The sequence below is a fragment of the Pogoniulus pusillus genome, chromosome 4 (genome assembly GCF_015220805.1).
Source record: "Pogoniulus pusillus isolate bPogPus1 chromosome 4, bPogPus1.pri, whole genome shotgun sequence".
NCBI lineage: Eukaryota > Metazoa > Chordata > Aves > Piciformes > Lybiidae > Pogoniulus > Pogoniulus pusillus.
In genome coordinates this window covers 47,157,935-47,171,953 of record NC_087267.1, presented here as the reverse complement: position 1 = coordinate 47,171,953, position 14,019 = coordinate 47,157,935, and the positions used below count along the sequence as shown (strand labels likewise).

The following is a 14,019-nucleotide window of genomic DNA, read 5'->3' as shown; positions in this document are numbered from 1 at the left end:
AACGAACGAGCAGGACTGGGACGGCAGCCTGCTCAGCTGAGCTGAGCCGCCAGGGCTCGGCTCGCCGTTTCCCGCAGGGCTGCCCCCCAGCCCCTTCGCACCTCCTCGCCGAGGAGGGAGGGAGGGAAGGAGGGAGGGGGCCATGGGCGCGACCTCCCCAAGATGGCGGCGGCTCCCCAGGCCTGCTCCGCGCCCCTGGCTCCCCGCGGGGCAGCGCAGGGTGCCGGGGGCAGAGGCGCTGCGACCTGCCCAGCATGGCGCCGCCGCCCGCCCGCTCCCGGCCGCCTACCTCCGCCGCCCCTCTTGCCCCTGCCCCGACCTGCTGCACATGGCGGCGCCGGGCGGCCGGCGCGGCTCTGCCCTCCTCATGATGGCGGCGGCGCCGGGCTATGACGCCATACGTCCTCCTCCTCCTCCTCCTCCTCCTCCCCCCTCTCCTCTCCCTCTCCCCCCGGCCTCCTCCCGCCGCCGCCGCCGCCGCTCCCCGCCTCTCCCGCTCGCCACTGCGGCGGCTCAGGGCGAGCCGCTCGTCCTCCCCTCTCGGCTCCCTCCCCGGCCGCCGCCCGGCAAGAGGCTCCACGGCGCAGGCCCGCCGCAGCGCAGCCGCTCTGAGGTGAGTGTCCTACCGCGCAATCTCCCAGCTCCTCCAGCCCGGCGCAGCCGCAGCAACGCGGGGGCCCCCGCGGCCGCCCAGGCACCCCCGGCTCACGGCTCCGCGCCTTCCCTCCGCGCCGCCGCGGGGCCCCTAGGCCGCGCTAGGCCCCGCTGCCGAGGCGGCGGAGCGAGGCCCGCGGCGGGCCGCTGGGCCGCTCCCGCTGCCCGCCGGTGCAGGGGTGGCTGCTGGCGGCGGGGCGGCGGCCGGGGGGCCTGCGGGGCGCCGCGGGGGGCTGCGCTCGGCCGCGGCTTGGGGGAGCTCCCGGGGGCACCGAATGGGAGGCACCGGCGGGAGCGGGGGTGGCGGCGGGAGGGCAGGAGAGCGGGAGGGAAGGGAAGGGGAGGGAAGGGAAGGCGGTGCGGGCCGGGCCCACGCGTCTGGCCGCGGCGGGGGCTGCGGGCTGCGGCAGCGGCGTGCTCCGGCCCCGCTTCCCACCCGTCCTGCTCCGGGAGGCGCAGTTGGGTCGCGTCTGCAGCCCCGTGTGGGGTGCATGTCTTTCTTCCTCCACCCCTGTTCTCCTTCCCTTTCCTTTTCCCCGGTTTGCTGGCTGCCAGCGGCTGCCCGGTGGCAGCGGCCCGGGCCGGCGGTGCCCTTTGGCACACGAGTTGTGGAGCCGGATTGAAACAGTGTTCACCGCACAACCATGTTCTGTTCGCTTTCTCCTCTCCCCTCCCGCCTCGCCTGGTCCAGCCGAAAGGCTTTAGAGGCCCTTGCTCTTTGTTCTTGGGTTATACAGCGTTTGGTTCGGGACAGACCACGTTAGTGTAAGCAGGCATTACGAGGCAGAAGCACTCACCCCAAAAGCCTTCCTCTGTGTGGGGTTAGTAGGTCTCAGCTTTCTGGCAGCTGCAGATGGATTTCGTAGCTGAGGAGAGGTTTTCAATGCACCTCTTCAACATTCGGGTCTCTGTTTTGTCTTCTTTTTCTGCTCTATCTTCGTTGTTCCCAGAACTGAGGATGTTTAGCTTAGAAGGGTGTTGTAGTTCTGGGCTTTTTTGATCTCTTGGTTCTGCTGTGCAGGCAGGGTTTTAGCCCCTTTTCCTATGCCCTGGCCGTGGTAAGAGTACTTTCAGCCTTGTGGTGATGTTGTGTGGTTGTTACTTTTCAGAGTCTAGTTGGTGATGGCATGGCAGCTTCTGTTCATCCTTCCTTTAGCAGTGGCCTTACCTTCTCTTCTGGCTGATCTCCCATCACTCTAAAACCCTGGAACTTTTACTGCCCTGATGTTGGGGCAATAGGTGGGAAGTAGGTGAGTTCTGCTGCCCCTGTGCTCAGCACTGCTCAGGCCACCCCTGCAGTGCTGTGTCCAGCTCTGGGCTCCTCCATTGCAGAGAGATGTTGAGGTGCTGGAAGGTGTTTGGAGCAGGGCAGCAAGGCTGGGGAGGGGCCTGGAGCAGAGCCCTGTGAGGAGAGGCTGAGGGAGCTGGGGGGGTGCAGCCTGCAGCAGAGGAGGCTCAGGGCAGAGCTCATTGCTGCCTGCAGCTGCCTGCAGGGAGGCTGTAGCCAGGTGGGGTTGGGCTCTGCTGCCAGGCAAGCAGCAACAGAAGAAGGGGACCCAGCCTCAAGCTGTGCCAGGGCAGGTCTAGGCTGGCTGTGAGGAGGAAGTTGTTGTCAGAGAGAGTGATTGGCATTGGAATGGGCTGCCCAGGAAGGTGGTGGAGTGGCTGTGGCTGGAGGTGTTGCAGCCAAGCCTGGCTGGGGCACTTAGTGCCATGGTCTGGTTGGTTGGGCAGGGCTGGGTGCTAGGTTGGACTGGATGAGCTTGGAGGTCTCTGCCAACCTGCTTGATTCTATGAATTTGTTCATCCTCTTTTCCTTTGGATTTTCATGTCAGTGGTAAAGCCAGAAGCAAGAGTTATATTTTCACTGAGGTTGAAAGAGGAAATACATGATGATGACAGCTTGGGAAAGGTCAGGGTGATATTAACTTTCTCTTCAGAGTTTTGTCTATCTTGGACAAATCTTATAGTGTAGTGTTTCCTTAAATCATCTCATCTGTTCATATCCCTTCCTATGTGTGATCACTATTTTATAGACTCTTGTGGTTGTTTTTTGGTGTATTTTCCTGGTGGAAACAGATGTGGGAGTGTTAGGTGACAGAGATGAGCCAGCATGTGCCCAGGTGGCCCACAAGGCCACCAACATCCAGGCTTGGATCAGCAAGACTGTGGCCAGCAGAACTAGGGCAGGGATTGTCCCCCTGAACTGGGCACTGGTGAGGCCACACATGGAGTCCTGGGTTCCATTTTGGGCTCATCACTCTAAGAAGGACATGGAGGGGGTGGAATGGATCCAGAGAAGGGCAAAAAGCTGCTGAAGGATCTGGAGAATAGAACTGGTGAGCAGCTGAGGGACCTGGAGAAAAAGATGCTGAGGGGAGACCTACTGTCTCTGTAACTCCCTGAAAGAGGCTGGAGCCAGGTGAGGGTTGGTCTTTTCTCCCATGCAACAAGTGATAGGACAGGAGAGAATCCCCTCAAGCTGCACCTCTGTTCTCCCATGCAACAAGTGATAGGACAGGAGAGAATCCCCTCAAGCTGCACCTCTGTTCTCCCATGCAACAAGTGATAGGACAGGAGAGAATCCCCTCAAGTTGCACCTCTGTTCTCCCATGCAACAAGTGATAGGACAGGAGAGAATCCCCTCAAGCTGCACCTCTGTTCTCCCATGCAACAAGTGATAGGACAGGAGAGAGCCCCTTCAGGTTGCACCAAAGCAGGTTTAGGTTGGACATGAAGAGCAATGTCTGCACTGAAGGAGTGGTTGAGCGCTCACCCAGGCTGCCTGGTTGGAGTTCTGATCCCTGGAGGGGCTGCAGAGCTGTTTAGATGTGGTGTAGTGGTGAGCTGGCAGTGTTATGGGTTGGACTTGCTGATCCTGGAGGTCTTTTCCAACCTTTATGATCCAGTTATTTTATTGTATCATACTTGCTTCTCAGCAGTCTCACATTTAGGAACAGACTTTACAATCAACAAGGCATGGGCCATAAATACAGTGAGCTGGGAAACCCTCTGCCTCCTCCTACGTAGCTTTTGTGTGTCTGTGCACTTTATATACCTCAGCAGCATCTGCTCTTCACAAAGTGTGTGGCTTGATGGATGCTCACACGATTTAGGTGGAATGAAGCATGGCTCAGGCCACACCTTGAGTGCTGTGTCCAGTTCTGGGCTCCTCCATTGCAGAGAGCTGTTGAGGTGCTGGAAGGTGTTTGGAGCAGGGCAGCAAGGCTGGGGAGGGGCCTGGAGCAGAGCCCTGTGAGGAGAGGCTGAGGGAGCTGGGGGGGTGCAGCCTGCAGCAGAGGAGGCTCAGGGCAGAGCTCATTGCTGCCTGCAGCTGCCTGCAGGGAGGCTGTAGCCAGGTGGGGTTGGGCTCTGCTGCCAGGCAAGCAGCACCAGAAGAAGGGGACACAGCCTCAAGCTGTGGCAGGGCAGGTCTAGGCTGGATGTGAGGAGGAAGTTGTTGTCAGAGAGAGTGATTGGCACTGGAATGGGCTGCCCAGGGAGGTGGTGGAGTGGCTGTGGCTGGAGGTGTTGAAGCCAAGCCTGGATGAGGCACTTAGTGCCATGGTCTGGTTGGTTGGGCAGGGCTGGGTGCTAGGTTGGTCTGGCTGAGCCAGGTCTCTGCCAGCCTGCTTGATTCTATGCTTCTAAAGAGTCTGTCCTTGGCAGCCAGTGTTGGTGTCTGGGTAGGCAGTAGGGTTTTTTGGTGTGGAGCAATGAAAGCCTTTCAAATCAAATCAGTTAGCTTGTGGCATTTCATGTCATACCTGCTGTGCTTCCAGGATGTTCTTTTGGAGGTAAGGTGGCCTGGCCAGGTGTAATGAGTGTGTAAGTCATCCTGACACAGATGTGTGGCATGGATGTGGAATGTGCCCTGCCAGCTGTGCTGCCCCATGTGTCACAACAGCACACACCTTGGTCTTGGATGTAAATAAACGAGCAGGATGAGCAAGGTGGTTCTGCTCCTCTGCTCTTGTGAAACCCCACTTCCAGCTGTCCAGTTCTGGGCCCCCCTAGCACAGGAAGAACGTGGAACTGTTGGGCTCCAGAGGAGGGCCCCAAAGATAAGTCTGGAGACAAGCTGAGGGAGTTTGGGTTGTTGAGCAGGGAGAAGAGAAGGCTCCAGGGAGACTTTCTTGTAGCCTTCCATCCAGTACCTGAAGGGGGCTCCAGGAAAGCTGGGGAGGGACTTGTCACAAGGGGGACAGGATGAGGGGCAGTGACTTCGAGTTGGAAGAGAGGAGAGTTAGATTTGGGACTAGGAAGCAATTCTTTGCAGGAGGATGGTGAGACTGAAACAGGTTGCCCAGAGAGGTGGTGGATGCCCCTCACTGGAGGTGTCCAAGCCCCTGTTGGATGAGGATTTGAGCAACCTGGCAGGGGGGTTTGGAAGGAGATGATCTTTAATCTCCCAAGCCAAACCATTCCTTGCTAAAAACAAGCTCCTTAGTGTGTGCCCTGTTTGGAGGTTGCCCTTCCCTGTAGCTCCATCGGGAACATCTGTAGCACTGTGGCCTAAGCCACAGTGAGCAAAGTCCACCTTGCTTCTGGATAAGTTTGGTCAGGCAGGGGCTTTACACACTGCCATTTTGCACCTCAGTGAATTGTTTCAGCATCCCTGGACAAAAGTCTCCTGTGCCTGGTGGGCTGCAGAGATGTCAGCTGCCAGGCTACAGGGATTTTGGTGTCAGGACTGCTTCAAGTGTTGGAGTGTCAGCGTTTTTGTTTGTCATCAGCAGCCTGAATTATCTTAAACCTTTAGCCAGTTTCACTTCTGGCAAGCTCAGAAGTGAAGAGCTGTATGTGAAAGTAAAGAACCACAAATGACTGGTTGAGAGCAGGAACCCAGCCTGGGAGTGCTAGAGCCACCTCCATCATATATCTAGCTTGTAGCCTTCTTCATCTCAAACATCTGTTGCCACCTTCATGCTCTGGGAGTTTTCCCATTGCTGCTTCTGCTTCATCTCTATCAACTGAGGGAGACTTTCATGGCAGCTTCTCAATCTCTTGAAGGCTTTGGAGTTATTATTTTGTTGCCTGCCCTTACTGTGATCTGGAAGAAGATCCTCTAGGAAGGAAGCAGAGTGCAGTGTCTCTGCTGTGCATCCAGCTCTGGAGCCTCCATTACAAGGAGATGTGGAGATGCTGGAGAGTGTCCAGAGCAGGGCCAGGAGGATGCTGAGAGGCTGCAGCAGCTCTGCTGTGAGCACAGCCTGAAAGAGTTGGGGCTATGCAGGCTGCAGCAGAGGAGGCTCCCAGGTGACCTTCTTGTGGCCTTCCAGGATCTGAAGGGGGCTCCAAAAAAGCTGGGGAAGGACTTTTGAGGCTGTGAGGGAGTGGCAGGAGTGGGGGGAATGGAGCAAAGCTGGAGGTGGGGAGAGTGAGGCTGGAGGTGAGGAGGAAGTTGTTGAGCAGGAGAGTGGTGAGAGGCTGGGATGGGTTGCCCAGGGAGGTGGTTGAGGCCCCATGGCTGGAGGTGTTTGAGGCCAGGCTGGCTGAGGCTGTGTGCAGCCTGCTCTAGGGTAGGGTGTCCCTGGGCATGGCAGGGGGGTTGGAACTGGATGATCCTTGAGGTTCCTTCTAACCTAAACCATTCTCCAGTCCTATCCCTTATCCCACAAAAATACCCCATAGTTTTTTAGACATGAAAAGGTTGCCTGGTGCCAGGAGAAATCAGCTTGTGGTGGTGGTTCTTTTTTTCAGTGCAAGAGGTGCTGTAAAATGTAGCCTTGGACTTTATCTTCCTTCTAGATCCAATGGGAAACAATATGGTTAAGATTTGGTGTGTTACTCATTACCCAGTGCTTGAGTTGTGAAATAAAAGAGCTTTCAAACTTACCTCTTGGTCTTTTTAAGTATCATACACTGCACAACAGGGTGCATTTATTGTGGAGAGAATGAAGATGAATGTGGCCAGCAGGTCCAGAGAGGTTCTCCTTCCCTTCTGCTTTGCCCTAGTGAGGCTATAAGTGGAGTCCTGGATTCAGTTCTGTCCTTCTCCCCAGGTCCAGACAGACTTGAAGCTACTGGAGAGAGTCCACAGCAGGCTGTGAAGATGCTGAGGGGTCTCAGCATGTCTATGAGGGGGAAAGGCTGAGAGCCCTGGGGCTGTTGAGCCTGGAGAAGAGCAGCCTGAGAGGGGATCTGCTCAGTGCTCAGCAAGAGCTAAAAGGTGGGGGGCAAGAGGATGAAGCAGACTCTTGTCACTGGTGCCCAGTGACAGGACAAGGGGCAAAGGGGCACAAACTGAAACACAGGAGGTTCCATCTGGAACAGTTTGTTGGATTTGAGGGTTTTGGAGCCCTGGAACAGGCTGTCCAGAGAGGTTGTGAAGTCTCTGGAGAGATTCCAAACCCACCTTGATGTTGCAGTACTGGGCAAGCTGCCCTGGGTGACTGCTTTAGCTGGGGGGGTGGACTAAATGGTTGAGAAAGCAGCTGCACTGAGGAAGACCTTGGAGTCCTGGTGGACACAAAGTTCTCCATGGGACAGCAGTGTGCTCCTGTGGCTAAGAGGGCCAATGGCATCTTGGGGTGCATCAAGGTAAGTGTTTAGCAGGTCTGGGGAGGTTCTTCTCTCCCTCTACCCTGGTAAGACCATACCTGGAATACTGTGTCCAGTTTTGGGCTCTGCATTTCAAGACAGGGCTCTACTGGAGAGAGTCCAATGGAGAGCTGTAAGGATGATGGGGGGAAGTTGGAACATCTCCCCTATGAAGACACAGACCTGGGGCTGTTTAGTCTTGAGAAGGCTGAGAGGGGGTTTTATTAGTGTCTATATGATCTTGAGGAGTGGCTTTCAGGATGAAAGTGATGGTCTCATTTCAGTGGTGCCCAGGGATAGGACAAGGAACAACAGATACAAGCCAGAATACAGGAGACTGCACCTCAAAATGAGGAGAAACTTCACTGCAAGGGTGACAGAGCACTGGAACAGGCTGCCCAGAGAGGTTGTGGAGCCTCCTCTGGAGACTCAAAACATGCCCAGATGTGTTCCTGTGTGACCTGACCTAGGTCACCCTGCTTTGGCAGGGGGAGTGGACTTGAACTCTAGAGCTCCTTTCCAAACCCTACCATTCTGTGATTAACTATGACTATGTGGAGCAGTAGAGAGATAACAAATGGTGCTGAGGTGGCCCTTGTAGCAGATATTTGTGACTCATGCAGCTGTAATGAGCATCATTGGCTCTTTGCTGCAAATCAGCCAGGCTGGAAGAGAGCTCCAAGCTCAGCCAGTCCAACCTAGCACCCAGCCCATGGCACTAAGTGCCCCAGCCAGGCTTGGCTTCAACACCTCCAGCCACAGAGACTCCACCACCTCCCTGGGCAGCCCATTCCAATGCCAATCACTCTCTCTGACAACAACTTCCTAACAACATCCAGCCTAGACCTGCCCTGGCACAGCTTGAGGCTGTGTCCCCTTCTTCTGTTGCTGGCTGCCTGGCAGCAGAGCCCAACCCCACCTGGCTACAGCCTCCCTGCAGGCAGCAATGAGCTCTGCCCTGAGCCTCCTCTGCTGCAGGCTGCACACCCCCAGCTGGGTTGTGGTAAGAGAAGCAGCCCTCAGAATAGCCTTGCATTGTGGGCAGGCAGCCTTCTTTCATCCCAGACCAGCTCCAGAGCCTTAAGTCTGTCGTGTGACACCTCATGGAACAATTAAATTAGAATAGCTCTTGAAAAACAAAGAATTGCTCAAATGAACGACACTAACATCCTCCTCCCCACCCCAACAAACCCCAACCCATCCCCAAAAGAACACTAAACCAAAACCACACAGACAAACTAACCCAAAACCCAAACCCAACCCAAAATCCAGCCAAACTGAAACCCCCATCACACTGCAGCTTGAAGTTAACAAAGGAAGACAACCTTTAACTCCCCTTGGAGATCTTCAGGCCAAAGCAAGACAGGTGAGCTTTTTAGTTTCAAATATGGAGTTAAAACAAACAACCCTTCAACAGCACTCTAGGGATGAAATCCTCCTTGTCTGACCCTCCCCTCCCATATAAATGTCCTGCTGTGGCAGGGAGGTTGGACACAATGACCTCCAGAGGTCCCTTCCTAACCCTACCATCCTGTGATTTTTGTGACTGTAGTTGGTGAAGTGAAGTTCTGAACCACCTCCCTAAACAACAGTGGAACAGTAGTTGTGGTGACAGCAGCAAGGCCACCCCAGTCCCTTGCCTTCCCCTTCTTTATGGTTCTGCCCAGTCTTGTATTTGGCTAGAAAGATCTGGATCATTTTCTTTGCCCTCGTTCAGCTCTTCACCATCCCTGGAGGTGTTCAAGAGGAGTCTGGATGAGGCACTTAGTGCCATGGTCTGGCCAGGGCTGGGTGCTAGGTTGGACTGACTGAGCTTGGAGCTCTCTTCCAACCTGCTTGATTCTATGATGCTCTTTGCTGAGCATTGCTTGGATCCCCTCTCAGGCAGCTCTTCTCCAGGTTCAACAGCCCCAAGTCTCTCAGTCTTTCCTACTCACAGAGATGCTCCAAGCCCCTCAGCATCTTTGGAGCCTCCACTGGATTCTCTTCAGTAGTTTCCTGTGTCTTTTGAAGTTGGAAGCTTAGAACTAGACCAGGCTGGCTGAGCTTGGAGGTCTCTTCCAACCTGCTTGATTGTATGATTCTTGCAGAGCATTGCTCAGATCCCCTCTCAGGCTGCTCTTCTCCAGGCTCAACAGCCCCAGGGCTCTCAGCCCTTCCTCCTCACAGACATGCTCCAGGCCCCTCAGCATCTCTTAATCCTGCACAACACAGAGCTGCCATTGCAACCTGCTAGGTTTTCCCCCATGCCTGCTGCTTCATTTACAGAGGTGACCCTTTCTCTTTTCAGAGTCTGGTTAGTTACTGGGGGGGAGTTCTTCCTCATCCTCAGTATTTTGTGGGGCAAACATGTTCTTGAAATGCAGGAAAGCATGGGGAGGGAGCCTGTCCTTTCCCTTTTCCCAGTTCCAGCTGCTAAAAGAAGGAGCTATTACATTTTATACTGGCACAGAATCAGCCTTGGTGTACTCTGTCACCTCAGATGCCCTAAAGGGCACTGCAGGGTAACTGGAGATGGCTGTTTGCCTGAGTCTGCAGGAGAACCCCTAAGTTCTTCCCCATGTGAATGCAGATTCCTGGAATGGTTTGGTTTGGAGAAGACCTTCAAGATCTCACCACCTCAGATAGCTGATGTCAGAGGATGTCTGCAGACCTGGCATGCACAACTCCTCTGCTTGAACAGCAGCAGGGGGGAAAAATCTTAACCTTAGGTAGAATAAAACCACAAAAAGGAATAATAGAACCACAGAATGGTTTGAGTTGGAAGGGACCCTAAAGGTCATCTGGATCCAACTGCCCTGCAAGGAGCATGGACATCAACTAGATCAGAAACAGAGAGTCATAGAATCAGCCAGGCTGGAAGAGGCCTCCAAGCTCAGCCAGTCCAACCTAGCACCCAGCCCTGCCCAGTCACCCAGACCATGGCACTCAGTGCCCCAGCCAGGCTTGGCTGCAACACCTCCAGCCACAGCCACTCCACCACCTCCCTGGGCAGCCCATTCCAATGCCAATCACTCTCTCTGACAACAACTTCCTAACAACATCCAGCCTAGACCTGCCCTGGCACAGCTTCAGCCTCTGGCCCCTTGTTCTGTTGCTGCTTGCCTGGCAGCAGAGCCCAACCCCACCTGGCTACAGCCTCCCTGCAGGCAGCTGCAGGCAGCAATGAGCTCTGCCCTGAGCCTCCTCTGCTGCAGGCTGCACCCCCCCAGCTCCCTCAGCCTCTCCTCACAGGGCTCTGCTCCAGGCCCCTCACAGCTTTGTCGCCCTCCTGTGGACACCTTCCAGTACTGCAACATCTCTGCAATGGAGGAGCCCAGAAGTGGACACAGCACTCCAGGGGTGGCCTGAGCAGCGCTGAGCACAGGGGCACAAGAACCTCCCTTGTCCTGCTGCCCACACTGCTCCTGAGCCAGCCCAGGATGCCATTGGCTCTGCTGCCCACCAGGGCACTGCTGCCTTAGCTTCAGCTACCATCTACCAGTAGGTTGTCAATGGTTAGGGTTGGAAGTGTTTAAGGCTGAGTTGGATGCAGCCTTGAGCAGCCTGGTCTAGTGGGATGGGAGTTGTCCCTGCCCATCCAGTTGGCACTAGATGATCTTGAAGGACCCTTCCAAGCCAAACCATTCTATGAGTCTATGATTCTGTGAGCATTAGCATACAGTCATGTGAGCACTAAGCCCTTAAGGTATTCCTTGAAGCCAAGGTTGATAACAGCAAACCTCTTGATGCTGGTTTCATAGCTGGTGTGATACTTCCCAGCTCCACATCTCAATGTGCACACAGCTATGATCACATCAGAATCCCTCCCTCAGTGCTCCTATTCTCTTTTCTGTGGTAGTCCAGCAGAACCACTAATCCTCTCTCTCCAGAAAAGAGGATTACAGCTGGGAACATTTGCACCTTAATGCAGCCAGCTTTGGCTGCACTCTGTCTTTTGGCTCTGATCCTGTTGGGGTGAGGGTCATTGGCGCTGCTGGTGGTCAGCAGATCACAGCTCTGTCAGCAGTTGGGGTGGTTCTTCTTAAAAGACCACTCTGTGTTTAGTTTCTTTGATCACATTGGGTGATTCTGTGCTCCACAACCTCCCTGGAGGTGTTGAAGGCCAGGTTGGATGAGGCCTTGAGCAACCTGTTCTAGTGGGAGGTGTCCCTGCCTATGGTGAAGAGTTGGAACTGGCTGAGCTTTGAGGCAGAGAGATTCAAACTGGATGTTAGGGAAGGGTTTTTTAGAGTGAGGGTGGTGAGACCCTGGCACAGGTTGCCCAGGGAGGTTGGGGAGCACAGAATCACCCAATGTGATCTTTGATCACATTGGGTGATTCTGTGCTCCCCAACCTCCCTGGAGTTGTTCAAGGCCAGGTTGAATGAGGCCTTGAGCAACCTGTTCTAGTGGGAGCTGTCCCTGCCCATGGCAGGAGGTTGGAACTGGCTGAGCTTTGAGGTCCCTTCCAACCCTAAACCCTTCTCTAATCTAACACCATCATGGCCATCAAATCATGTCCCCATGTGCCATGTCACATGGAATTTGAACATCCTGCTCTAGGGTAGGGTGTCCCTGCCCATGACAAGGGGGTTGCAACTAGATGATCCCTGTGGTCCCTTCCAACCCTGACTGATTCTGATTCCAGGATCTCCAGGGATGGTGACTCCACCACCTCCCTGAGCACCCTGTTCCAATGCCTGAATCCATTTGACTTCAGGTCTTTCCATGATGATGAGACTGGTAGCAGGGGGTTTGTTTTTCTCCTCTCATTAAAAGGTTCATTATACTAATGCCATGCCACAGGAGGACGCTCTGGAACCAGAGCTGGTTTCTACAGTTCCTCTTGGTGCTTAGGTTACCACATCTCTGCAACTATGCCTTTGAAAAGAAGATGTTGTCCTCAGTCTTGATAGCAGAGGTGCAAACCAGCTCAGCTTATCTTGCTTTTGTGCAGGGTATCAGTTGTTACTGCTGACAGGAGGCCATGGAAAGTCAGTCCCACTTTAAACCTTGCACAGCTCCCACAGCAGGCTGGGAAAAAAATGAGGTTTGTTGGACCAAATTGTAGGCCCCAGCAAATTCTCTCCATGAGCAAGGGAAGGGTCTGCACTTTGGCTACAACTACCCCAAGCAGCACTGCAGGCTGGGGCCAGAGTGGCTGAGAGCAGCCAGGCAGAGAGGGCCCTGGGGGTGCTGGCAGAGAGGATCTGAAGCTGAGGCAGCAGTGCCCAGGTGGGCAGCAGAGCCAATGGCAGCCTGGGCTGGCTCAGGAGCAGTGTGGGCAGCAGGACAAGGGAGGTTCTTGTGCCCCTGTGCTCAGCACTGCTCAGGCCACCCCTGGAGTGCTGTGTCCAGTTCTGGGCTCCTCCATTGCAGAGATGTTGCAGTACTGGAAGGTGTCCACAGGAGGGCGACAAAGCTGTGAGGGGCCTGGAGCAGAGCCCTGTGAGGAGAGGCTGAGGGAGCTGGGGGGGTGCAGCCTGCAGCAGAGGAGGCTCAGGGCAGAGCTCATTGCTGCCTGCAGCTGCCTGCAGGGAGGCTGTAGCCAGGTGGGGTTGGGCTCTGCTGCCAGGCAGCCAGGGACAGAACAAGGGGGCAGAGCCTGGAACTGTGGCAGGGGAGGTCTAGGCTGGATGTTGTTAGGAAGTTGTTGTCAGAGAGAGTGATTGGCATTGGAATGGGCTGCCCAGGGAGGTGGTGGAGTGGCTGTGGCTGGAGGTGTTGAAGCCAAGCCTGGCTGGGGCACTTAGTGCCATGGTCTGGGTGATTGGGCAGGGCTGGGTGCTAGGTTGGGCTGGGTGAGCTTGAGCAGGCTGCACCCCCCCAGCTCCCTCAGCCTCTCCTCACAGGGCTCTGCTCCAGGCCCCTCCCCAGCTTTGTCACCTCCAGTGACTGGGCCACCAACTGGCTTCACCTCCATTCCCCAGCACTCTTTGGGCCTGCCCATCCAGCCAGCTCTGCTGTGGCATTTCTGTGGTTTGTGTACAGTTTCTTATGTTTTCTACTGGATTTAGTGGTCTGCCTTGTGCTGTTTTAGCCTGCTCCAGCACTCTGGTGTTCTTGCAGTCATGGTGTCAACAGCCATTGATCATACTGCACAGGACATCAAAGGAACCTTTGACTCAGCCATGAAGCAACTGCAGTGTGTGATGAAAGGGATTCTATCTTCATATTATTTTAAGGCACTTTAAATGGCTTTAAAAGTATTCCTGGCTGTCATCCAAAGCTTCTGGACTAAGCTCCAGCTACCAGGAAATCTCTTTGGAGCATCATCATATCCTTAGAGCTTCCAACCTATTGGTTTTCTGTGGTTGGCTTTCTTGATCATGCAAGGTCCTGCAGCTGGGTCGAGGCAATGCCAAGCACAAATCCAGGCTGGGCAGTGCCAAGCTGGAGAGCAGCCCTGAGCAGAGGCACTTGGGGGTGCTGCTGGAGGAGAAGCTCAGCAGGAGCCAGCAGTGTGCACTTGCAGCCCAGAGAGCCAAGCAGAGCCTGGGCTGCAGCAGCAGCAGTGTGGCCAGCAGGGCCAGGGAGGGGATTCTGCCCCTCTGCTCTGCTCTGCTGAGACCCCAGCTGGAGTCCTGCATCCAGCTCTGGAGCTCCTGGGACAAGAGGGCTGTGGAGGTGCTGGAGAGTGTCCAGAGCAGGGCCAGGAGGATGCTCAGAGGCTGCAGCAGCTCTGCTGTGAGCACAGACTGAAAGAGTTGGGGCTGTGCAGGCTGCAGCAGAGGAGGCTCCCAGGTGACCTTCTTGTGGCCTGCCAGGATCTGAAGGGGGCTACAAGAAAGCTGGGGAGGGACTTTTGAGGCTGTGAGGGAGTGGCAGGAGTGGGGGGAA

General features: G+C 55.2%; 1 protein-coding gene across 4 annotated transcripts in view; it reads left to right on the top strand.

Annotated features, from left to right (window-relative positions):
• Positions 1 to 463: 463 nt before the first annotated feature.
• The window catches only part of NRF1 (nuclear respiratory factor 1), a 72,526-nt gene continuing 58,970 nt past the window's right edge, over positions 464 to 14,019 (top strand). For all 4 annotated transcript variants that reach the window (XM_064142777.1, XM_064142776.1, XM_064142774.1 and 1 more), the window contains exon 1: positions 464 to 613. The gene's annotated coding sequence lies outside the window, so the exon portion shown is untranslated. The remainder of the gene's footprint in view (positions 614 to 14,019) is intronic.